The sequence below is a fragment of the Hermetia illucens genome, chromosome 6, assembly GCF_905115235.1.
Source record: "Hermetia illucens chromosome 6, iHerIll2.2.curated.20191125, whole genome shotgun sequence".
Classification (NCBI taxonomy): domain Eukaryota; kingdom Metazoa; phylum Arthropoda; class Insecta; order Diptera; family Stratiomyidae; genus Hermetia; species Hermetia illucens.
In genome coordinates, this window is record NC_051854.1 from 4,544,862 (window position 1) to 4,570,562 (window position 25,701).

Genomic DNA, 25,701 nt, shown 5'->3' on the forward strand with positions numbered 1-25,701 from the left:
GCTACAAAAGTCTGGAGATATGCGTGCATGTGTGCGAATTCTCATATATGAAGATCTTCGGTCTGAAATTCTGTTGGCCTCGATCACAACGCTCGAAAGTGACTTCATCCGGAATGGGTGACCTTAGCAAATTTTCAAGGGCATAGAAAAGCCCTGGTATTGTTATACAAGTTCTCAATAAAGTGCTGTCTTCAGCGCTCAACCATCTGACACCCTGTATCATCTAGAATTGCAGGCCTTGATGAGTTGTAATGGTGGGAAGCATACCAAAGACTGCAACCCACTCCGAGTAAAATGCTTCTGCAGGTTTGTAGAGGTAAACCTGTTTATTATTATTAGACCAGACCTGTACATACGTTTACCAATGGCATCGCAATGAGAACTAAGTGGGCGTGGCTGAAGCATGCCTCCGGAACGCGGGTGTGCTTGTGAAACTTGATTCTTTGTGGCAGAAATCATTGTCAGGTCTTCATGCTTCTCGGTCACTTGGATGCGATAGCACATAAATTACCTCTATACCTCTAAGTTATTCCCCATAACAATCATCACTGGTAAAGGCGTACTATGCCTGAAAATTCTGCCCTTCACAGAGAGGAGCTTAAGGGACCTATTTGCAAGATTGTCTCAACCGATTGCTTTTGCGTCAATCCTGGTCGGCATGATGACGGCGTTTTCTTCACTCGCATGGATGATAGTGCTAAACTGATCCACATGTTCGAGCTGCTGCATACGTAGTTGAAAAAGTTTCTCTGGACGCTGTTAGACATTCTTGACCAGGGGCATTTGATTCGTACAGATGATAAACTCCCTGCCTTCAACGATGTGTACGAAATACTTGATGGTCATGAATATTGCCAAAAGTTCTCGATCGTGCCGACCTATTTTCACTGTGTAAACATCTGATTTCTAGAAAAAAAAGAACCGGGGATTCATCTGCTGAGGAGATGACATCTAGATGAAGAAAATTCGACGTTGAGGCATCGGCGAAAACTTTTCGTGATGCCTCGAAAGTTTATATGAATTGCAGAGTCCAATCGATTCCTTTACTTCAAAATGTATAGGGGTTCTGGTGGTGATGGCTGGTGGTAGGTCAATGAGAAAATGCTTTGAGAATTCCCCGCGGCATCGAACCCCTTGATGTAATTCTGCATGGTTTGAACCAGACCGGGGGGGGGGGATATTGTACCTATATTCGTATGAGTTTTTATAAGCCCGGGTAGCGCCCACGTAGTCCTGAATGGTACACATAAATCCCTCCATCTCATGTACAAAGTGTGTCAGGGTGACGACAATGGATCCGCTGTCGGACAGGAATGGGCAACAACGTCTTCTCCCCATAGTTTGCTAGGTAATATTTACATGACAGCAGGGTTTCTATTTGTCCCCTGCCATGCAGCATATTTACCGCGCTGCAGCCGTTGTTACTATCAACTAATGAAGATCACTTTGGGTGGCCGCTGCACCGAATGGGTTATCATAGTAGTATACTACATTTGTGTCTTTATATGCCTCCTGAACGTTTCTTCTCCAGGGTCTATTTCGATCTGACGCTGTGAACTGTTTTAGTTAATTTCGGCTCCCCAATCATGTAGTGACGAAATGGGTGATGGCCAAAAGACCATCCTGAATGGCCGGAGACCAAGAGGGGAGAGCTACCCAATAATCCTAAAAAGATGGCGAAATTGTCCGCGGAGTTCCGCCCGCAAATATTGAAGCTAAATCGAAGTGCACCGCCGACAAATGCTCGCATGCTTCTGTACTAGCCAGACTCGGGAATATGGGGGGGGGGAGGCTCCTCTCAACGCTTTAACTCCTCATGGTCATTATATAAAAATGCACGGGTTGTTTACCGATACGTGGGACTGCACCGAATCCTGAAAAAAAAAATGCCAAACCAACAAGAGGATTCACATGATCCTATCGGCAGATCATCACGTGAGCTAAAACTCCGGACCCGAATGTCGCGACGAAGAAGGAGGATCCACGAAAGATCACATCCACGTTCAATGTTGCTCCTGCTTCAGATCTATGGTGAGGGGTGGCTTTAGAGGTTCCCACCCTGCTTTAGCATCCTCAGACCATTCTAATGGAGGAGTAATTCTGTATTTCTGCTTGTTTTGAGCCAGCCTGTGTGGATTTACGTGCAATACCTGTAGCTGACAATATTATAGGAACTACAGCCTCGAGACGCAAAATTTCTTTGATTTCCCGAGCGAGTGGCTCATAGTTCTCCTTCTTATCCACTATTTCCATTCAATGTTGCTATTATGGTGAATCATCTTACATACAGCAACGAGTTGATTTGGCGGTGATGTTATACCGTAACGTCAACCACGCCTCTGCCTCCGATGTCACGAATCAGGTTCTTCTGCTCCACGCCAGATCATAGGATGTTGCATGGGGAATTTGAACATAGTAGTGCTTAATGTTTTCTAGATCGGTCTTCGTCCACCGCTAAAATCGCCCTGTCGGAACGCTCCGTTGGGATTCGTTGAGTGATTTGAAAAAAGTCCACTAGTTCCTCGCGTACGTTGCATTCTGAACACGTGTGAAGTGACTTTCGTCATACCGAAAATTATGTACACGCTCTTTGGAATTCATCCCGAACCTCAGCGGAGTGTTTCGGCAAGTATTGAAATTGTTGCCTACAGTGCGGCCGTCTCTACTCCCATCGACTTTTAGTCAATATTTTTCGTGATGCCGTCAAGCCGAATATGCTCCCTGATGACGGCCAGGATTGTCTTTCTGCGAATAATAAAGCGGAACTAGTCTGTAATTCGGTGCACACTCTCTAGTGCAAGAGGACGAAGGAGATTTTCTACGTGGGCCCGCAGTTTTTATTGCATAGGGGAAGCACACAGATTGTGGTGAAACAGCTATAGTAGCCGAAACGATATTCCCGGTTATCATGGCGTCTAGATGTTGAACCGCTCCACGATTAGCGGTTTCGATAACGTGCTGTCCATTACCGGAGCCGGTCCTATCGACCAAATCAGGCAACTTCCGCCGATTATATGTACTGGACCTCCTTATTATCATTCGATGGATTTCCATTTTATATCCAGCTGCCAGGTATTGTGATAGCTTCCTCAGTAAGTAATCTTCAAAACGGCAAGATCCTGCACTTTTCTCACCTGAAAGTCACTAAGTCGAGGGTGGCGAAGGCTTACCACCTGGAATAAGTCAAGGAAGATCTGGGCTTTTTAAAATAAAACTTGCTCATAAGAGCTTTTTAAGTCATTAGCTTGCAGATACGTACAGGATTACAGAAGTTTACATGGGGCACTGGTCTATAGAGGGCCACGCCGCCATACTCGATATTGAAATTGTGGAGAGGAGCATGTTTGCCCCGCTCTATCTGGAACCAACCTACCGATGATGAGTAAGTAATTCTTTGACGACCTCAAAGAGGAGGAACTCCTATCCAGCCAGCTATGGGCTGGCTCAAAAGATCTGGGTCGGCTAGATTCTGCCCTTTTCACAGCAGTTGCGATCTTAGGAATATGTGGCGCATCAAAGCACTAATTATACTCCTCAGGGCGACTACGTATATCTACCTACCTTATAACGACCTAAAGATACCAAAAAATAGATAATCGGGTCATGCAAAATTTCATCTCATGCTTGAAGTTTGAGTGCCTTACACAAAGTGATCCAAGGTTATCTGCTCCGATAAAAAATGATTAGAATGAATCATACTAAAAACTATCTTTATTTTCCATCGAAAAAAGTGGAGTAAATACCCAATATTATCGTGTAAACTCGTAAAATCTGTTAGTATATCGACCATTACCTGAACAATTAAGATTACAGAAATGGATAATATCTCTCCACAAAGTTCGTATACACTGCATTACTGACTTATCCAAATCCAACAGCATTATATTTGGCTAAAGGCCAACGTAGCGTATCCAAAGTGAAACGGCAAACCCATTTAGAAAATGCCTAGCGTATTTATGGAATACGAGCGGAATTACAGCGTCGACTGTGTTCCGCTCAACTAACGCCGTGACAAATAAAAATGTCATTAACGCTAACGACATTATCCAACCCGTGTGATGGCTTACTATTTATTCGAAGCTCCAAGGGAAAGGAATTCATTTGCTTTTCACACCTACACTAATCGCACAGAAATATCATGGAAGGATCCAAAATGACTAACTATATACCCAGCGTTGAGCTTGTACATGTTTCGTTTTGTTGGTGAACTCGGAAGTTGGATTTCAATTCCCTGAACTGCAAAGTTAGGTAAATCATGTATCTTCTACAGTACAGGTCTAGGCATGAGGCGTGGACTCTTTTGAAATCCTTGAAAAATTAATCATCGCTTATTGCCTCCGAAATCTCTCCCAATTAGTTTGTCCAACTAACCAAAGCCAGGCAATTTACACGGCTGAAAAGGATCACCAAATACACGCCAACATTCATTGCCATTCAATCATTTATCGCTACCCTGCCCTGGAATCCATCCTCGTTTCCATAATATCCATACCTGGCTAGGTTACATTATTTACATAATTGACACTCCGTATTGACTCCTCGATTGACTTTTACGAAGATTAAAGATTGCAGCGTGGAAGATGCAAATTGTGGAGAAACGAGACTGAAACGAGCACCGTCTTAAAAGACATCATCTCGGTAAAATCTTCGTAAAGTGAAGGAGAGTCCAGAGCAGCGCTCGATATCTTAAATCTTCGGGGGAGGTTCGCTTGGGAATTACTTTTAACACTTTGTTATGCAGGCATCCACTTGGAGTACATGCGAATGGTTGAAAATATAGTTTGCATTTTACTTTCGCCTGGTAATTACTGAGATCATCTATTATTCACCTGAAAATAGAAAGGTTTGCGGGTATGAATCAGATAACGCCTTTGTGAAGTTGATTTAGTACTTTCGATGGTGACATGTCTTTTTAAGGTGATTCTACTTTTAAGGCTTTACTGCGAGTAATGGGGATTGGATTGTTTGCAGTGCGAATGAATGGATTTCTGCTTCTGCGGGAAGAGTGAAGTATTTACAAACCAATTACTTATGCAATAAATAAATATCTTTGGTACTGGTTTTGTTTGTTTTCTCATGATTGATTGATCATTTAATTCATTAAACCCTTGAAATCAATTTATGCATTCAATGATTTTTATGACTGGATTCTCTAATAAAAGCTTTCCAAAGAACTAACTTAGAGGGCAGCTCACTAATCATTTCTGCTTCGAATTATATTGCTAATTCTTGTTGTAAAACTGTCCAATTTACCGTATTTACCGTCTCCACTCTACTGTTTTAAGAACATCATATACTGAACCTTTGGAAGAAATGATGACGCGATTTAATACTACTCTACTGAAACGTTAAATCAGCTGGCTTTATTTTCTTCTTTTTCAGCCTTTCAGAAGGGGGATCGTCTCGTCTTGATCGATGGCAGCATTTTGCTCGTTCAAAGGCCTTTCAAATCACCACCACCCCGTATCAAACCACCGTTGCTTCGGTCGGCCTTTTGGTAGTTTCCCATCGAGGTGTTCAGACCACAAGTGAATTCTCGTTGGCGCAAATTCTATGACCATATCATCGTAGACGCCTCTCACGTAGACTTTCCACGACGGGCGCAGCCCCATGTCGATCTCGGTTATCCTTATTTCGGATGAATTCATGGCCTGTCGCCCCACTGGTCGAACGTAACATCTTCGGTTCCATCACCGCAAGGCCCCGTTCATTATCTTTTATAGTCAGCCAACATTCACAATGGGCTGATCACACTGCTATAAATTTTGGATTTGAGATGTTTATTAATAGGTCAATCAGAAAGAACACCGGTCCGGTAGCCAGGTACGATCGCTCGGTAAGGAGGACGACATTTCTGGTGTTAGTTATAGTTTTACCCTTGCGACGATTGAAATTTGCCCTAAATTCACCATGAGAAAAAGTAGGAAAATGGTACCAGAACAGTTTGAATTCTCACCGTTGTAGGTAGATCTGGCAACACACATCTTTGATTAACTTTTTTGTGAATGAAATGAAGAATAAAAAAATTGGCCCATTCTTCAGTAGCTCTTGGGCGAAAAAAATCTCATCCCAGATCGGTGTTTTAAACGTAGGACATAACGGATTTCCTGAGGAGGCCAAATCCCAAGACGATCTAATCATATGATAAATTTTGTAGCGCACGCCACCAGTCAGTTGAAGTAAGAGATTTATCAGAGATACAGTGATTTGACTCAGATAGTCATTCACAGCTGAGTCGACTGGTATCCCTGCCGACAGTCAGGTGAATATGGAGGATGCGTTGTGTCGTAGTTCTTTCTGAATGGCAGCATTCAAGCCGGGAGTATTACGGCTCCACGTGCGTGGGCAAAATTTTTGAGAGTAGGCAAAAAGAAGACCAACAGGAACATATTCTATTCTCATAAACAGTACTCAAAGTTGTCCGCAAGGTGAGATATTATCACTATTAACGTGGAGCGTGCTAGTTGAGAGCTAACAAACACTGGAATACCGGTCCAGAGTTACGCTGATGATATTATTTTAATCTGCAGGGGCGAACATGAGGACACCCTACGTGACAGAACCCAAATCGGACTGCGAATAACTCATAACTGGTGCAGGAAGGCGGGGCTGCGCATAAATCTAGTGAAGAGCAATATAATACCATTCACTAGGAAGCGCAAGCTTGATCACCTCAGAGCCATTAGATTACATGGCGTGGAAATCAGTAACAGAAGTCAAATATTTGGGAAATATACTAGGCCAAAAACTAATCTAGAAGATACATGTTGAAAAAGTGCTTAGAGCACTGCTGGATCAGGGTTCCCAAGAAAAATTTATCACCAAAAGGGTTGTGCGAGAGCTCAACTTGAAGACAAAAACCGACATGTAAATGTAAGGAATCGGTAATAAGTCTGCAATAATTCTGGGGAGAGTTAATTTCAACATTTCGCTGAGTCGCGGTAACGGACGAGTAATGAACATTGAGGCACTGGTCATGGATTGCATTGTGAACAACTTGCCGGCTTCTCAAAAACAAGTGGTCTCGACCTTGCAGACTGCCATAGATCATCAAGCACTCCAATCGCTCATGAAATCACATTGGGTTAGATCCTTTCAGGAGGAGTCCAAGGAATCATGCTTCGTCAGTCAAGCCCCAATCACATTGCAATCAACAGCGAAGGATACTTTGCACGCCATGCTAAAGCGCTCCTGGGAAGTCGAGTTATCAAGGGACGCGCGCAAGTGTGAGGCTCACTACGCTGCCTCTCGTCAGCTTCAGGGTTTCGGCGAACGCGTTACTCAGCAACATGACCGTATTGAAAGGAAACTCAGATATGAGAACATCTCGTGGCACCTTATTCCACCCAGGGCTCCACACTTCAGTGGGCTCTGGGACAGTACAGTAAAATCGACAAAGTTCCACCTCAAACGAATAACGGTCAATACTGCGTTTAGTAAAATAACTGACGATCCGGAAGATCAAAAATTTCTAACTCCGAACCACACAACCGAAATGAGGCGTGACAACAGTCCGTTCACGAAATCGAACTTAATACACAGATGGAACCTGATCCAGGAAAAGGTTCACCATTTCTGAAAGGCCTGGCCAATACTTGTCCACGATGAATTTCCAAAATAAGTGGAAACAGACACAAATTAATGCTAAAATAGGTCAATTGGTCGTCATAAAGGATGACTTCCTTACACCTGCGAAATGGAGTAAGGGTATCAGCGCGAACACGTCTCCAGGAGCTGATCGCCGCGAAGAGCAGACGTAAAAACTCAAGATGGTATCGTTAGAAAACCCATCACGAAACTTTTCGTCTTAACTCTCCAGCACGAGACAAGTCAATATCTATCCTAACGATTAAACCATTCACCTGGTGGTGGCTGACAATCGTAAATTTAATTAGCGTGCTCGCGATTATGAGAGATTACTTTTCAACATGTCAGAAACATACAGAAACATAAGGGTCAATAGAAATATAAAGTTCCACAGTGGAGAATGGAGTATTGTCAGTTACTACAAGTTAACTCCGTATAACACAGCTTTGCAAGGATTGAAGGTTAGTATAGACAACATATGGACATTGTGCCATAAATTGTTAAGGTTTAAAGACCACTGCAAGTCGATGGCTACCCATATATCGCGATCATTGCAAGAAATTTTGGATATATAAGGAAGCTAGTTGACAATAATGTGCGTCTCCTTCAAGGAGAGTGCACTCAATATAGTTGAGAGGGTCGCCAGTGCTTTATTCGGAGTGCTTGATGATAACTTCGCAAAAAATACCACCTTGTAGATCCGTTTCCTTTCTAAAGGTATTTTGCTTCTTTTCTTTGGATTTCGAAGTAACTGCAGATAGTGATATTAAAGCCTTCTGCCAATTCTTTCGGTAACGCCTGCGGTATTTGGTTCAATCGTTTGCGGGTACTTGCTTGAAATATTTTAACACAATGTCCCTTTCCTTTACCAGAAGGTCTCTAGACGGAGATTGAAGAAGGCAATCCCTCAAATCTAGTTTCTGATTGTCTTCTAGATTTTGCTAAAGAGTCTCACTTATCCCATCTCGAGAGCACTTTAGAGAATAAGGGGAATAAATATGCACGGAAAGGAAGTCAAAAACTGAAAGAGTCAATCTCCAATACGGCTATAATTTACGTACTTGATTTCCTCTGGAATGGTGAATGTTTGACCTTTCTCACTTAATAACTAATAATGATTTACTTCAATGTTAGAAAAAAAAATAAAAGATAGTACAATCTACCGCACGTAATTAATAAACAGTAACGCATTTTTCCCTTCCAACACATTGAACAAGGAACACCACCCCTAACATATTTTTTGAGAAAGCCTAGCTAAAATTGCACTTCCCGTCGTATATTTGTATTTATAATTTCCTTTTTAGAGGAACATGAAATTGCCATCCATCAACTGATCGGTATCCTTCCGGAAGTCCTTATACGACCTTATTGAATAATCAAGCTAATACTCGTTGGTTTATCGTTGTTGTCCTAAGATCGTTAATTGCAACACTCCAAACCGTCAACGAGAAATGTGTTTCTACTGTCCTGGTTTTCTTTTCTTCCTCAAAAGCAGCGAGCAGTGACTGGTTGTCCGCCCAATTTGGCCACTTGTACCGACAGAGCAACACGGTTTTGTTAAGCGTAGGTCTACCTCTTCCAACTTGCTCGACTTTACCAACTTCTTCGCCAATTGTCTAAATTCACAGCGGGAAATGCATACTCTCTACATTGATTTTGCTAAAGCCTACGAAACCGTAAATCCCAACATACTTCTGTCCACACTTAGCTCTCCCAGCGTTCGCATATCATTTGCATCATGGCTGACCTCTTACTTTTTCAACCGATCTTACCGCGTCTTTTTGATAGTTGCACATTCCGTTCCTTCTACCTCCTCTGGTCTCCCACAATACTCAATTCTAGTCCCGTTATTATTTTTATTCTCTATCAATCAATCTTACATGTCCCTATTTACGACGACCTCAAGCTGTTTTTCGCTATAACGTCTCCTATGGACTGTGTCTCCCTATAATCAAGCCTAGACACTCTGGTTCGCTGGTGTTCCGCTAATTGTTTAGCGTCAAACATCAGAAAGTGTCACTCTATATGCCACTTCCTTTTCCTATTCTGTTAACGGATATTCCTTACCAAATCACAACTACACCTAAGATGCATGAGGATACATGCGAAAAACGGGTGTTATATTTTTTCCCTGGATATAGTCATACAAGGCATTAAATGAAAGGTCTCAGTAGAATTTTACGATGCAGGTCAAAGGTTTTGAATAAGTTATAAGGGAAGGAAGGGAAGTAGAGTGCGGCATTCTCAAAAAACTATCTGAGAGAAAAATCACGAAGTAACGCCTTCAAACTCCGGACTCGTACCGCGATCGGAAGGGAAGACGCACAAAGGATCGCATTCCCTATTGATGTTTCTCCTGGCTCAGATGTATAGTGAAGCGCGGCCTTCGGAGTTCCTTCCCTGCATTGACATCCTCAGACCATTCTATTGATGGATTCCTCTTGAAAGTGAGAGGTTTGTTGAGTTAAGAAGAACGAGTCCTCAAATTCAAGAAAATTAGTTAATTGAATCCATGTCTGTTATGCACCAAAAGTAGCAGTAATTTATTTTTTGTTGAGGATGCTGGGAGTCCTAAGTCCGCACCCACTTAGTGACGGACCGAACCACTTGGCAACTTACTCCCTCTTTTGTAATTCACGGACTCCTCTTTTTTGAGTTAAACCCAAGTTTACAAAAAAGCAAAAAAAGTTGACTGACGGTTTCGTCCAGGGCAGAAGCAAGTCATCGGACGCTGACAACACTCAGAACCATAGAGGGCGACAGGACAGACGACATTGCGGTAAATTTTAGATTTGAGACGTTCGTTGATACGTCGGTCACAAAGAACACCAGCGTGTAAGAATTTCATAGCGCAGTTCTCCATTGGCTGATAGCGTTGACCCGAGGTATTTAAATCGCTCAGATCGCAGATCACTGCCGCAGACAGTGATTGTGCCTGTTTAATGGGGATCGGTCGTCAAAAATTCAGTTTTGTTGAGATTCAATTAGAGACCATGTTGTATGAGGCGATCATTCCATTTTTGGACAAGTTGCTCGTGATCATTGTTACTGCATGCACATTGATCCCAACAAAAGCCAATTGCTTTGCCTGCATCCAATAATATGTAATCTAGGTTAGGATTTACGTAAGAGTAGAAGGGTCGACGAACGATTTGTCCGCTCAATTTTTGCTTGCACCATTCGAAAATTATTAATAAATGAAAATGGATTCTTGGATTTAGGTGAAAGCGACCAATTGTTAGGTTATTTTTAAAACAAATCAAATTAATTATTTTAAATGTTAGATGGTGGATGTAAATGAATACACACATTGAAGTAGCTTCATTTTTCTTCAACCAACGTTCTATCAACTGGCCCGGTATAATTAGTACATCTAGTCTTCTATTTCGTTCTCAAGTTATTTAGATATATAAAATCAAGGAAAGTAGCAAATATAAATAGCAAATATATAAGTTGATAATCACATTTAACTTCAAACAATGTCATTCAAGACTGATTTATCTTTTCCTTTTCCAGAATTGTATGTTGCTGTACCGAAATCGATGGAATGTTTGGCTTAATTTCTTGAAAATCACAGGAAGTATATAAACACTACAACCCACATTAAAAGGTAGGTAAATACCTATATTTAATAACATATCAATTTTGCACATACACATTGACATTTTTTACATTATTATATAAACAAGTCGGACACCGGAAGGTGCTTCAGGCTATGCCATGATTCATATAGGGGAGGCTGGGCACAATGAAACACAAAAGTTAGTTTTACCTATAGCACGCCATCACCATTAACCGAAGTGGTAACATGTGTCCAATATGGCCTTCCTCATTTCTTCTACCTGAAATGGCTTGATTGTAATTGGAGTTCCATAATATTTGGATAACTTGTCTATCTGCGCTCCAGTTAATTTGCCTTTCCCTTTCAAAAAAGGGTGAAGCTTTACTAAGTTCCTCAGTCTCGAGCCCATTCTTTTACTAACATTGTTAACACATTCTTTTTTTATGATTTAGCCTCAGAGATTACTTTATTGTTTTTTTTCTGTCACTATCGGCTGTTTAGTCCAGATAGCGAACGTCTCTCAAGTTCACTGACCTTTTAAAAATTTGACTTAGGAGTGGGTAGAGAGATTACCCATCGCTTCACCTGAGGATGTCTTAAAGTATTTTTCCCGGAATGTGAAATAACTTTCATTCATGCAGAAGGAAGCCAACCTCGCATATTGTTTTGCCTTTGTCCTTCATTCTGATGTCGAACCAAATCGTAGTAACCGCTCTTCAAATTTTATTATTGCCTCTTTTATAGGCATGCTAGGAAATAAAGCTTTGACATCAAATGACGCTAGGCGGTCAGTATCCGCTGAAGCCCCCGCTAGACTCAATCTTTCAATCAATTCTGTCAAATTTTTGACAGATTCCCGTTGATAGACCTCAATTTTTGGCATTCCTTAACGAAGCACTTCGCAATGTTGTAAGTAGGGGAGTTAGAATCGGCAATAATCTCCCTCATCTCATCCATAAAACGAGGAAAGAAAGCCCTAAAAGAATGCTCTCTAGTGGTTGATAACCCAGTGCAGCTCCGAATGCCAAACCCCTCTTTACCCAGAATCCGATGCCAACCAAAAGTACCCTCGTCGTCCTTGCAATGTTGATTCCCGTAAAATAATTTTTTTTGGGGCGTCCAGGTCGTTGCTTGTTTGTTTTAGTTCCTTTCCGATCGATTGAACGAACTTCGGACATTTTTATTATTCACGGAATAATAAAAATTTCATTATTCACCATACAGGAAACTTCGCGTCCTTGGCTCCCCTACTCAAGGGAAGCGAGTGCACGCCAGCCAATTCGCAGGAGATCAGCTGACAAGCAGAAGGATCAAAGCAGATGACGCGTGCTTGCAAATAAACGACTGTAGCGGCGGGAGTTTTTTTAATTCAGTGCTCGGAGAGCCCGCGTTTCGTTGGGGAAGAAATGAAGATTTTTTAAGACCAAAAAAACTCGATTTTTTTACCCTCTACTCTGTAGTCCCTCCTTAATAACAGTATGAGGATTCCTATTAAAAAAAATATATTATTAACTTTATTTGAGAAGATATCGGAACGGGGAGGATTATGAGGCCTAAATACCACGGACCACGTATTTTTCTTTGTAGAGTAGTTTAAGTTGCTTTCGAGTAGTTCTGAGAACGGATCTTTAATCTAATTGACCCCTTTCTGCCTCGGAAATTGCTAATCGAGACCTTTTATTTGATACCCCATATCGCTATATTCGATGCAAAAAAAAATCGCAGCCTTCTTTTACGTGTATAGGGACGCCCCTTAAGTTCAACGTGCAATAATATAATTCCTAGCAAGGGTGGAGTTCTGTTCTCAATTTCCCACTTAGTTTCATGTCACAGTCATTTCTGAGAAAAGTGCGTGTGACAGACAGGCAGACAGTGAACTAATTTTAATGAGATTTTGATTTCAACAAAGGCTCCCATCAAGGCAGACAAATGAAGAACCCTCTCTGCGTTGCATTGAATTGTTGCCTAAGAGTATAGCATTGTTATGAAGTCCTGAAGAGAGTTGACGTTAATGGACCACAGATGGTAAAGCTTTGCCTAACTTGGTAGCTGACAAACAGTATGTTTTCCCTCAGAGTTATAGAAAAACGAGAGCTACTGTCATTTCGTTACTGGCAGGAGTTGAACATATTGCTGGACCCTTTGTCTATGTCACTAAATCCGAAAAATACTATCGTGAAGCAGACCGACTGGATGTAAAGCTCGCTAATAGCGTAATTGTCCTTCCATATTTAAGTTAACCTTTTGCTCGAACGTTCTCCAACCTTCCATATTTATTGATGAAACTCTAAGGAAATCCCGTAAACATCGTTTGTTTTTTCAACTGTTGAATGCGAAACACTCTTTAATGTACGCATATATTTTTTTAAATGGGTTATTTCGTGTTTGAGAACGTAAATCATCTGAATTAGCATACTGACATGTAATAATCACAAAATCTACTCAAGTGCCCTGGTTTGTATACGTACCCATGGAAGTCCAACCGATAAGAGAAGTAAATACGGCGAACGGTAAACAATGGTGAATACAATTTTGCAAAATCTTCTCAAGTAATATCACCACTTCCCCATAAAAGCGTACCAGGCATGGACTCGTAAAATTACTGGTGCTTGCGACTCACAATGATAAACAAAAAGGTAAACAGAAAATAAGAACATGCAAATATCATGGACTGTGCTCGCTCGAAACTTGTCTGCGGTTTTTATCCACGAAATAAAGAATGGATACCTGTTGGCATTTTTAGTATAATAACGACTTACTCAAGTGTAATCCAATATGCAAGGTGAATCACAGAACCTACAGCGCGACGGATACCTCATCGGAGTGAATAACTTCTGGTTAAGCTGGAACAATCATTAATTCTTCAGAATTATCTAAAGTGCTGACCACAATTTAACGTAATTTTCAGAGCTAGAGTGTATAATTATCCATTTGTTTCCTGTACTGTTCAGAATTTCGCGTATCTGAAGAACATCATTGTTGACCTCAATAGAACCTCTCCGTTCGCTACCTTTCTTCCTCTCAATCACTTATTTTCACGTTCACGGAAGCTACAATCGATTGAACGATCGATCTGGCTCCAGCTTCCCTAAGACGTTCCATTACCCAAGCTAAAAACATCTTTTCGGTATCAGCTTCAATGCATTGCAGATTCTCACACCGTTTACCGCTCCAAAGAATCCGCAAAATTGACTGCAAATGTACCTATTTCTGTCGTTGTACTTGGTAGTTACCTTTTCGAACCCAAAAAAAAGTCAGTTCAGAGGGAACAACAAACGAAACGATCACGTCATCCACTATGCATGTTGCGATCACAACCAAGGTCCCGTTACGAACAACTTCTAATCAAAGATTCTACATCTTCTATTAGATGGTTAGCTGTTGCAGCCTATTCTTCCAAGTGTGCGCTTTCTCAAGAATATCTATTGCCCGGTGAATGTTGCCTGATGTCTTCTTGACCTCGTCATCATGGAAAGGTTCGAGGCTAGTAGATATCGGATAATAGTCGTTAGTACTAAGGTAGTTCGACGACTAGTTAAGTATGTTCTTGAGATGGGATCAAATGAGCACGAGAATGGTAATTTCAAAGTCGGTCAAACGTGCTACTGAATTGATTGCTATTTTGTTCTTCTGGTAGATTTTTGGATGGAATAAGTTGTTAGAAATGGTGATTGGATGTATTAACAAAAGGGACCTGGCTTCATTCTTTAGTTCCTCAAGAATAGAAAGACTAATTGGAAGACCATGTGGCGAGTCCATCTCCTTGTTTTAATCCACAGTTCGGTTCTGAACATTTCTTTAGCTCGCCAATCACCTTTAAAAAGGATTCAGTCTTAGCCATCAACAATTCGGTTTCCAGTAGTTATTTGACCATGAAAATTTGTTCCATCGGCGATTGACCTTTTCGAAAGCTACATTGGTATTCACTAATTAATTTGTCTGTACATGGCTCTAACCTACCTTAGATGATTTTCGTCAGGATCTTGTAGGGCTTAAACAACAATGAGATACCTCCGTAGTTGTCACAGGTAAGTTTGTTTCCTTTTTTGTGTACAGGGAAAATTACGCTCTTGCGCTAGTCGCACTTCCACTGGGTCGAACAGTTTCATAAAGTATTCTATCCATCTTTTCTTGATATCGTTGGGGTTACCTAGGATGTTTCCTTGGTCATACTTACAGAGACTTGCCTGCGGCCTATAGCCTTGTACCGATCGCCGTATGCGGCTCGTATATTTTTATTTCTCATGTCGTTGTCAAGTTTTAATGTTCTGTCATTGCTGTATTTTCGCTGTTTTTCCACGTCCGGTTTGCTAGTCGTCTAAACTCGTCATAAGTTTCTTGTTTTCCCCTTGTGGGTTGTTCTATGTATTTCCGATAAGCTTCGTTCTTTTTCGAACCAATCATTACAGGTGCGTTTGGTTTGAAATTGCCTTTTCTGTGGATGTTTTTATTCTTATCTTTTAACTTTGATCACGTTTCTTCGACGTTGAAGTAGTTGGATAGCTCTGTAGTGTATGCAGTCGTTATTCACCTGTCTCTAAATTTATCAACGTCGAATTTCTTAGACCTGCTTTGCTTCGCGTGGTATGTTTTCGTTAGTCGATATCGAAACTTCGTCCTAACTAACATGCGGTAAGCATCACAATTGTCCCCACGTGGTGATCTTACATCCGAAATGCTAGTTCCAGCCCCTTTTCCGATAAGAACATGGTCAATTTGGTTAAATGTGCCACCATCTGCCGATGCCCATGTCCTTTTGTGAATGTCGTGGCCGATTGACAGACGTCAAACCGTACGCGGTGTTCACGCTTCTTTTCAGCACAATCTGCCTCCTGGAAGAATGGTTTCAGTCTGCCTAGGGAGACCGTCCTGGACTTGCTCTCGTCGTCCATACTGAACGGGCGCTTCTCACGCTCGAGGATCTTATAGGGACCCACATATGGTGGCTGCAGTGGCCTATGAATGGCTTCACTCTTCAGCAGAACATGGTTGCAGACTTCAAGCTCCCCAAGGGTGGAGCCGGCTTTAATCTAAGAACAGTCTCCCGTAGCAGGCGCAATAATCCGGCCCAGATTTTCTCTGTACACCAGATCATCAGGGTTGTCCGAATTGAAAGCGGCCGGGATATATAGCCTAGGAACCTTTTCGTAGATATCGCAATAGATAGAGGAGAGGAAGGAACTCTTTAAACTTATATTTGGAGTTCGACTGCTTTTTTATTAATATAGAGATGGAAAGCATCGAAAGTCACAGTGTCTGAATTTAATCCGCTAAAACCACTCCTCCTCACCCGTCTTGTCATGGCAAATTGAAGCTGTTCCCTGTAATTTGCAAATCTCGGGCATACGAAGAGTATGTGCTCCGGGTGCTCGTATTCACTTATACACTCAGGACAGAAGGCGATTCTCGTCATGTCCAAAACCATGTAAATACCTGCGGTATCCATCCTGTTCAGTTAGAAATTGGGTCAAGTGATAGTGAACATCTCCATGACTGCGCGTAATCCAACGCTGGATATTTGGAATCAACCTGTACGTCCACCTCCCCTTATGAGAATTATCTCAAGGTTCCTGCCACACCCTGATTGTGCGCGCCCTTTCTTCTCGTCGTCGATCTTTGGCATTATGGTTACTACGGGCTTTCCAGTTGTATAGGGTTCGGATCTACTCAGCCAAAATATCAATGGCAACCATTCCCGCGACTATGAAAGCTGCTTCACCTGACGTTGTTCGGAATGCGCTAGCGACTCTTAACGCACTCAGACGATATACTGAAGATAATTTTCTCCTATACGCCTGAACTGGTATCTATGAGCGATACCATGACCGTCTGGTTGTGGATAAAATCCGACTCAATAGATTACGAGGGGCGGGTCACTTAATCCGTATGGATGAGAATGATCCAGCCCGGAAAGTCTATAAGGGCAATATCTATGGTAGAAAAAGAAGACAAGGCAGACCCTGCCTAAGATGGAGCGATGGCGTAGGTGAAGACGTCAGACAGCTTGTAGGGATATCGAATTGGTGGACCTCGACGCAAAACCGGAATGTCTGGAGTTCCTTATTAAGGCAGGCCTAGACCGGATACCGATTGTTGCGCCATTGATGATAATGATGACACGCCTGAACATTAAGGGCTTTTGTCCTGTATACAGTAAAATGGATGCGCATACTCTGTCTAGCAGCAGCCTCTTCGGTGGTTTGGGTCCTCCAATATTGGGCATTATGCGGGTTAACGCAGCGGCAACTTTCGTTGCTTTATTGCCCGCATAGCTCAAGTTTCCCTTGAAGGTCAATCGATGATCCAGCATAACGCGGAGGTGTTTGATGAAAGGCTTGGACTCTATTACATGCTGCCCCACACAAAACCGTAGAGTTTCTTTCAGTTTACGACTGCTGACCAGTATAGCCTCAGTTTTGTGTTCCGCTAAATCTAATCCATGTGATACCAACCAATTCTTGATCAACCTAACCAATGTCTCGCATGCCCAGCTAACGTCCTCCAGGTTTTTGTCCACTACTACAATTGCGATGTCGTCTGTATAGCCTTGAGGCACTCCGCCGGTTATCAAATATTCACCTGGGCCTACGTCGGTGTCGTAGAGTTGCTTTCTATCCACGAAATGAATATACCAAGGAACATTTAGCTGGTTTAAGGATCTTATTATATGCTGCCATTGTGCTGAGTTGAGGGTGATAATGGCACAGTATTTTTTTGGTACTACCCTGCCACCTTATACCTGCAATTGCTTCCACTGCCAGATTGACTACTGCGTTGATAGCATTCTCCGTTGATCACGAAAACCATATTGTTGTATGGACATGCCTCCTGTTTTTTCTACAATTGGGAGCAGCCTGTTGCATATAATACGTTCCAGCAACTTCCCTATACAGCAAACAAATGGGACAAAACGACGATGGGTCACCAGGTGGTTTACTAATCTTTAGTAGCAACACCAGCATTTGGCTTTTCCACTGAGTCGGGAAAGTGCCCTCTTCCAAGCAGGTATTAAAAGTGGAAACGAACCACTCCGATCTTGCTTTTATCGCCGCTTTCAAAGCCACGTTCGGTATTCCTTGCAGCCCGGGTCCTTTTTTAGCCCCTACCTTTTCGTTGGCAATGATGAACTTATCCTCTGTTACACTTGGGATGTCCTTAAAATCGATTCATTGTCTGTCTGCCCGTCCGTCTGTCTGTCGCATCCGATTTACTCGTAAACAGCTGAACCAATTGTCACGAAATTTGGTAAGAAGGTGTGGTCTGTGAATCATACATATAGGCAGTAGCGCCATTTTGTATTGAGTTTGAAGGGGGGTTCCCCATACATGCGAAAGGGGTGCATATTTTTTTGGACCGAATATGGTCGTGTGGGATATCAAATGAAAGGGCCCGATTAGTACTTTTCGAAACTGATCTTATCTTATATATATGACATCGGAAAATCAACTGCCATGACCAGCGCCATTCTTAGAATGCAGCACGTTCATTCCGATACAACTCTTTCCCAGTTACATCAAATGCACTCCATGTTTCTATCTTTCAACCGAATATCTGCACTGCAAAGCCCCCGGAAAACCCACTTTTCAAACCCATAAGAATCTTAAATGATAAAAATACCCGTATACCAACAGCTTCTGCCAGCTGTTCGCTAAATCCCCGCATTTAAATTGCATGCAAACAGATGACCACTCGATGTGGAATGTGGGTGCGTATGTGGATTGTTTAAAAGCAAAAAGAATTTCTTTTTGCAATTTTCCAATGAAAACATAAAGCAAACAAAACGTCTGCCAGGCGCGATTAAAATTGCTTTGGAGTCATAAAATGTCGATTAGGCAAACTCTGCAAGTCTTCAAATCGAAAGCAGCCGCCGCCGCAGCAGCAATCCATCTATCCATTTCGTATCTGAAATCTCAAATTGGCTACTGGAATCATCGTTTCATCGTCTCCCCTTGATTCTTATTATTTATTCCACTTTCCCTAAATAATCTCGGAGGAAAATTCTCGTGTGTGGCGGCTACTAAAATGAGAAAGAATCTTCTGGCACGAGGCCGGATTGTGTGATGGTTTGAAAATAGATTTACTATAAAGTGGAATTGGTTTGAGTTGGTGGTGCGTCTGCTTATGGTGGATGCGTTTTGTAAATTGATGATGTATGGTGACTTTTGACTGACTGCATATTTTCTTGTCTATTAGAATGGATTAACGTCTTGTTGTGATTCTCATCGGAAACAGGGATATCCTTTTTTTCGTAATGGTCGCATGATTAATGAGAGTTGTCGGATTGCTGGACTTTGAGAGTTGTGCATTTTTGAATTTTTCACTGAAAACGTTTTTAGAATTTCAAAAGTGGTGAAAGCGAACCTCATTCACCATTCCAAGAACATCTTATTATACTTCAACACTTCATCAAGCTTGAATGCCTTCAGCATCAGTATTCAGACAGACTTTGGACCACAAATTTCAACCGAAGCATAGAAATTCGTTCATCACCTAATCGTTTTCATTGACTTAATCAATTAAAGTTTTCGCTATAATTCATATCCAGCATGAAATCGAGTTTTCGAATTTCCATTCCGCAACATTTTTTCTACATTTTGACCGCATTTTGGTTTTAATAAATCACAGTCAAATTTCACGCCAATGGGTATCAGTTGAATCAGTTTCAAGATAAATAAACTGGAAGAATAGATTGATACCCAGATGATCGTAGATACACCCACGAGGCTTGAGAGGATTCCATATGCAATTGATAGTGAGCATATGCTGACCTTCTGCCCAGATTTCAGTTTCATCAAAATTTTTTTATTTTGCAATTTAATTGATTAGATAAATTCAGCTGAAATCAGCAGAATTTATGAGCTTTGTGGCGATTCGGACGATGTAGTCATGAAAAGTGAAACAAATCGATGTGTCGGTCAAGATAGTTGAATCTTTTTTTTTTTGCAATCTTCCATCAAACACAGCTAGCTCCCCTTCAGCAATAGAACAACGAAAATTCGAAACTTTTTAACCAATCCAGATTACGGTATTACATACATATCTTCCATGGTAACACTCAGATTTCAATTAGTCTAAACTCACCTTCACTCATGAGTATTTTTAGAGGCCAGTGGCTAAATCTGAACACGCACAGCCACCTCAAAGGAAATGAATAGTGAAAATAATCAAAATCAAAGAAATGTTTACATTAATAAGAAAAAAACATGCTAATCCAGTTTTAGCTGTTCATTAGACATGCTTACTGGCAGAGAGAACGCTTCGAGGATTATAAGTCTGTCATAAATTTAGCATGGCTGCAATTGGGAAAAAGGGAAAAGTCTTGAAGAAAACGTTACCTTGGTAATGTAAGTTGAATCCAATGGTGGACGTGTGTCAATATTGTTGCGAGCTCCGAGATGGGATTAAGATAGATATTTGCATTTACACTCTTGATTTTATGGGATCAGATATAAGTCAATGATTCAGAACTGGATTTTTATGGTGCCATCATAAGTGAAAATGAAGCTGCATAGGTATGTATACAGGACGAAATGTCTTCCAAGCAAGGAGGATATTTCTCTTACAGGCAGGAAAAATAATTTCGAAGCAATTTTCTCATTTTAGTCATCTCCAAACCAACACAGGTTGCTCTTCATCCCCAAGCCCCTTGAGTTGTTCTAGATTTTTTCGACCTTCAATGAGTAGATACCACAATCGATACTTTTCAACCTGCCTCCTCTCTTAATCAAAATATATATATACATATATGGTTCCCTTTACCCCATGGTGGTGCATAGCGCTTCAAACATACCTACACGCCATCGTTCCCAGTTTTATGAAATGCGCTTCAGCTCCCCCCCCCGGAACGTCCCGAAATGTCCGGACTCCTCCTTTACTATTCTATCCCAAGTGCTCTTGGGACGACTCGTCCGTAATCTTGGGATAGTGGTTTCCACTGCATGGCGTAGGTAGCAATGCAATTGTCGCCCCTACTTAATGTGTGACCTATCCACTGCCATTTCCGCCTTCCGATTTTTTCATGTAGGGTTGACAAGCGCGTGCGGCGATCAAGTTTTTTGATTAAAATTGTGTCAGACCAGCGTACTCCGATGATACATCGCAGAAACCACGCTTCCTAGATATGCAAATTAAACGACGCCTTCGATGCTCTGCTCATTAATGCAGATAGAGAGAGCGTAATGATCATTTGACAGTGACAGGTGAGAGAATAAACAAAAGCCATCAGCTTAGTCGAGGTGTTTGAGGAATTATATCATAGCCCATTGAGTTCCTCCGTGTGCCATTTGACGAAGATTCATGACCTGGTGAGAAAGCAAACAAATGTCATGAGCTTAGTCGATGCGTTTGAGGAAAAATATCATGACTAAGTAGGTAGGTATCATCGGGCGCTCCGAGGAGCCTAATTAGCGCTGTGGTGCGCTATTCCTAAGACCGGTACTGCTGTTATGCGAATATGGAGGCAGAATCCAGCCGGCTCGGATCTTCGGAGCCAGCCCGTAGCATTCAAGAAGGAAAGCAGCTCTTCCACCCTGCAGCTAGAAGTCTCTCTGAGGTCCCTGAAGGATGGTTTATCCAGTGTCCGTAGCCTGATTCTATCTAGAGCTGGGCAATTGCAGAGAAAGTGCATAAGGGTTTTCCCCCTTCTCGCAGCTTCGGTAGTGATCAGTCAATCAACACGCTCGTTCCCCTCTATATTCCTATGTCCGCGAACTCGGAGGAGGGTGACCTTGAGCATGCCAACCAAATTGTTCAGCGCGGCTCTGCACTGCCCCATCAGCGTGGAGGATGTCGTCTCTGAGTACGAAACCTTGATAGCCGCTTGGCTGTCGGTCAGAATGGCTTTGTTACGCATGGGTCTCGAATCACACTGCATCCATCGACAGACTTCCAGTATCGCCAGTACTTCCACTTGGAATACAATGTGAAACCTGGGAGGCCATACGATTCGGATAAACTGTGTGCATTCGAGAAAACCCCGGCGCCGACTCCACAGACTATCTTTGATTCATCGCTAAAGAATACTATGTCATAACCTTGCAACACGCCGCTGATCTTCCACTTTGCCCGGCTTGGAAAGTCCACAGCAAAATTTCTCGTGAAGTTCAGCTTGCGTGTGGCATAGTCCGTGGGGAATGTCTAGATTTCCCGAGGTACTTCGTCTAGTATGTTGCTGTTGCCGTAGGACTTCGCTGCCCACCATCCGGACTCACATAGTCTGACAGCACTGTACGCTACAACGTATTTAATGTAGAAGTCTAGGGGTAGGAGTTGCAGCAGTACATTGAGAGTATCTGCCGGGCAGGACTGCAGAACCCCAGTAACACCTGCATACACGGTTCTAATTTTGTTCAAAGCCTGCGACCATACAATAAAGCCGTACGTTAAGATTGGACGCATCACAGCGGTGTACATCCAGTGAACCACTCTCGGCCGGAGACTCCATTTCTTTGCAAAGGTTCTCTTGCAGGCATGGAAGGCTATACAAGCCTTCTTAATCATCACTTCTATGTTCAATCTCCAATTTAGTTTTGGATCCAGGATTACATCCAGATACTTTACATTGGAGGAAAGAGCCAATCTTTGTTCATTCAATCATGGTAGGTGGAAATCAGGTATCGTTGTCTTGGTGGTGCATTTCATCAGTTCCGTTTTGGTTGGGTTTATGCCGAGTCCACATCTTGCGGCCCACAGGCACAACTTTCGCAAAGCTCCTTCCATGATGCCACTCATAATGGACGGAAACATCCCTGACACTAATGTCGTCGACATACGCCACTCTCTTCATCCCGCTGCTGTCCAATATTCATAAAATTTCGTCCATCACTATTAATCAGAACACCGGGGCGTGCCTCTGTTCACAGTTCTGGTGAAGGCTTCCTTGATGGCGTTGGTACTAACGTCGTTGAAAGCTCCCTCTATATCCCTAGCTGCCTAGGGTATACCGCTCACCCGTGCCAATTCCTTCATGGAGAACGGTTTCTGTGGATTTTCCTTTGAGGGAGGCATGCTGGGACTTAGAGAAAGGCGTTCTATCCGTAATCGCCCTTAAATGGATGTCCAGGGGGTCTAGGGTCTTCAGCACGAAGGAGATGACGCTGCTTGGTTGAAAATCCTTCGCGGACTCATTGCCGCGCCTGATCTTAAGAAGAAGAAAGCGGAGAGGAGGAAATGGGACTCAAGATCGTTTGCCAAGGTTGACCATGATAGATCGAAATATAGGAAGCATCCGTAACCCTATTGAAGCATACCTGACGATCTCTATAATTGCTTATTCATTCTGAATGAATTATGTTTCAGTAGGGTGTAAGCTAGCTGGAAGCCACGTCCGAAAAAAAACAATAGAAAAGTGTTTACTTTCAAATTTGTCAAAAGCTTGTTGGCTGTCATTAGTCTGAGGACTCGTTTGCAATCCCCTTTTGAGCTAAAAAGGATCGATTATAATCCCTGATTTTTTTTCTTTTTGCATACAGACACAAAGTGCTAAAAACTTCGGGTATCTTTTGAACATCCGCTTACGTCGCGGAAACTGGAAATCGGAAAAAGAGAAACTGATGATGTGAACGCGGATGACTTGATATCTATGGGTTCGATATTTGAAAACAGGTCCATATGGACGGAGTGCTTTGAATCTTGGAAGGCTCTCATTGGAATCCACTGCGAAATATACTGAATCTCTTGGAAATGAGGGCACGGGTGTTGATGACTCTAAATATAACAATATTCAGAGAAATCGGGTGCAAGGAAGCGCGACCTTTAGCTAACTGATAACCCGGGGAAAGCTTGCACTGGATGAGGTACTCATGGGCAACGCGCGTCAAAAACCAAAACACTAATTTTCGTAAAGCTCACCTCTGACCGCTATCGTGGGAGTCTCCTCTGAGGATACAAATGTCAGAGGAGTAATTTGTTATCCTGCAGGAGCATATTATGATGAAACCTTGACCAAAAGCAAGGTTTGATAACCAAAGTTTTCACGATGGGCTGAAGTATTTTCAATGAGTCCTAGCGATGGATAAAGTTCACCATTGTGAATACTAAGCTGAGCAAAATAAGGCAATTGAATATTGAATATCCGGTGCTCGGAAAAAAAGCCGGGAAAATTATCCGTGTGTTTTCTAAATAGAGCCTAGGTTATAGATCACGGACGATGGAGGGTAAGTTGAATGGGGATGAATGCCGGGAAGGAGACATCCATAGATGTGGAGGATTGAGACTCTTTAATTGAACTGAAAAATACATATGTAGGTAGTAGTAATTGATAGAATCGAGACAGAGATTGTTCAGATCCACCATGAATCCAAAAATTCAAAAAATTTATATAAATATCTGAAATAATCATCTTTCAACTCAGTGAGTCTCTTGGTGATTGCATCAGTCACATATGCGGTAAAAGAAGTACTTTTCAAACTTACCTGAAATACCAATCCATGAAATTAACTATAATTTATCTGCGGTCTCACCACTTTAACCATGACCATATTTTATAAGTATTAACCGAAGAAAAATTAGGAAAATTTCAGATTATTAGTTACGCCATTATATCAAAATTTACTCGACCTATTTCGGGACCACAAAATCGAACACAATGAAAACATAACATTCACTGACACACCAAAATCAGAGCCACGAAAAGTGAAATCAAAGGAAAAATCATTATTAATATTGTATTTTCTCATTATATTTTCCATGGTTTTCACACCCAATAATAATAGAACCCACACCGGGAGTGTTCCAGTTTTCATGTTTTTATTAAAGCGTTGTGAATCGTAAAATTCATGAAAGTTCCGAGGTAAACACAATATTGGGAGCAATGTCATGATAGTGATTAATCAATTACGTATGACTATTAGTTTGGATCCATTTCGATGGCTAGAATGGTATTGATATTTGATGGTTGGCCTGTTGATTTTGGATCGTTTATATGCAGTAGAGTTTGAGTATTTAGAGTCAAAATTTTTGTTAATAAAAGTTTTCAATGTGCCTAAAATAATTCAATTTTTCTCTTATCAAGTCATTTATGATATTGGATTTTTGGGAGTCATTCTGTTAGTATTTTTCTATACAAGTATGTCAACTAAAAATTTTATAGAAAACGATCGAGGCCGCGGAGAGGGAACAAAAAAAAGTCTGCTGGGGCGATGTCAGGACTATATGGGAGATGGGGAAGCGTTGGCACCTAGGTTTTGGCCAGTAATTCGCGGGCTAGTAGTGTGTTGTGGCTAGGCATGTTATCATGATGGAGTTCCCAGGTAGCGGAGATGTCTTTTCTCGTCCTGATGATCCTTTTCCAGAGTCAACAGCACATCCACGAAGTAGGCAGCATTAACTGTCTGTCCTTGAGGAACAAACCTCTTATGGACCACTCCTTTACTGTCGAAAAAGACAATGAACATTGCTATTACTTTTGATTTGCTCATTCTTGCTTTTTCGACTTAGAGGAATGGTCGGTGTGCCATCCAGAGCGTTGTTGGTTTGTTTTTGAGTCGTATTGAAAAGCCCAGATTTGATCACCAGTGATGATGTTGTCCAAAAAATCTGGTTCAATTTCAATA

At 41.9% G+C, this 25,701-nt stretch overlaps 1 protein-coding gene across 2 annotated transcripts in view; it reads left to right on the forward strand.

Moving 5' to 3' along the window:
• Positions 1–25,701, forward strand: part of LOC119659775 (CDC42 small effector protein homolog) — a 95,390-nt gene that overhangs the window by 48,569 nt on the left and 21,120 nt on the right. The window contains exon 3 of one of the 2 annotated variants that reach the window (XM_038068039.1): positions 11,104–11,201. The gene's annotated coding sequence lies outside the window, so the exon portion shown is untranslated. The remainder of the gene's footprint in view (positions 1–11,103; positions 11,202–25,701) is intronic. The other variant, XM_038068037.1, reaches the window with a different exon arrangement.